The sequence below is a fragment of the Entelurus aequoreus genome, linkage group LG13 (genome assembly GCF_033978785.1).
Source record: "Entelurus aequoreus isolate RoL-2023_Sb linkage group LG13, RoL_Eaeq_v1.1, whole genome shotgun sequence".
Classification (NCBI taxonomy): domain Eukaryota; kingdom Metazoa; phylum Chordata; class Actinopteri; order Syngnathiformes; family Syngnathidae; genus Entelurus; species Entelurus aequoreus.
The window spans coordinates 46,788,902-46,790,398 of record NC_084743.1 but is presented as its reverse complement, the minus strand read 5'-3'; the positions used below and the strand labels follow the sequence as shown (position 1 = coordinate 46,790,398).

The 1,497-nt window shown below is 36.4% G+C and overlaps 1 long non-coding RNA gene across 1 annotated transcript in view; it reads right to left on the bottom strand.

Annotated features, from left to right (window-relative positions):
• Nucleotides 1–510: 510 nt before the first annotated feature.
• LOC133663454 (uncharacterized) overlaps nucleotides 511–1,497 on the bottom strand; it is a 56,342-nt gene continuing 55,355 nt past the window's right edge. Inside the window, exon 4 of the long non-coding RNA XR_009828354.1 lies at nucleotides 511–645. This is a non-coding gene — a long non-coding RNA (uncharacterized LOC133663454). The remainder of the gene's footprint in view (nucleotides 646–1,497) is intronic.

Sequence of the window (1,497 nt, the reverse complement as noted above, 5' to 3'; positions counted from 1 at the left end):
AAATAATTTTTATCCAAGCTTATTTGGATTCTTCCCATGTACCGTGGAGAGAAATGTGTCTTTTTTTGCAATCAAAAAAAAAAAAAAGCAAAAAAACTTAAAAAACATTTGCATCATAATTTTGCTCTCATTTACTTTTTTGTAACATAACTTTACTGATATTAAGCTAACATTTAACATGCTAGCACAGTAAAAACAAAAAAAAATTCATAACTCATTTTATCACAGCTGGTTTTGGACCTCAGCCTCCAGCTTCTCTTTTGTCTGATTATCCAACATAATGATGTCACACTTGCATTAAAAACATTAAACTGGCTGTAGATTATACAGTGTACAAACTAGAAATTCATAGTGTAAAAAATATATTTGCTAACATCATTTTGCGACATTGTGCAAGCAGACCTGCAATAAGCCACGCCCTTTTCCTCTTTCTCTTTCAAACACACACACGTTTTTGAAACACACACTTTTGCTGCCTGGTCTGCTGCAGACAGGAAGGCTCTGCAGCTGTTGACCCGGACAGCGGAGAAGATGATCGGCCACTCTCTGCCCTCCATAGAGGACATTGCTTGCTCTCGCTGTCTTGGCAGAGCAAAGAAAATCCTGGCAGACAGCTCTCACCCTGGTCAGCACTTGTCCAACATTCTGCCATCAGGATATAGATTGTAATTACACAAAAGCAGGACAAACAGATTTATAAATAGTTTTTAGCCGTGGGCCATTGGGAAATGAAATCTGTCCCGAATATGCAAATTTTGTGTTTTTTACTCAAGTAAATGTTAAAAAGCAATTCCAATCATACAGAAAATACATTTATAACACAGTTTAATGGACAACTATTGATATTTATTTTACTGTTTTATTATTTGGGTGTTTTTTGTTGTTTTTTTTCCCATCAGGACACATGATGTTCCTCCTCACCTGCCTACCCTGATTGCATGTCCCTGCTTCTGACTATATATACATGTGTGAAAAAGTAGTATATTTCAGTGTGGGTTAAGCACACCGGGGTGTCCAATTAAGCACACAATGTTCAACATGACATGCAAAACCCAGGAAACAAACCCTGTGGTGTTCCTGTGCTGTGCTCAGGTAGTCGGCCATTTTTTGTTTGGTGGTGGAATTTCACCATTTAGATTAGGTTGGTTTCTATTCATAATGTTCTAATGGAGGCTGTGTTATTTTCATTATAATTTACTGCAGGAATAAAAAAAAAATAATTAAAAATGCAAATGGCCCACTGGCTGTTCTTTGGACAGCCTTGCCTATAATGGTGTGTACCACACTTTATGGTGATTCTTGAAATTAGGGTCACACTATAGGGTTTAGTAACAGCGATACTGTGTGGTGCATCTGTCCCAAAAAAATAATAGCATAGTACACAGGATTTCCCCTTATTAAAATAGAGCTCTAAGCAGAATTTTATTTTGAGTCACCCCATTATAAAAAAAATGTTTGCACTTTTTGACTAATGTGAAACCATTTTCATACTTTTTT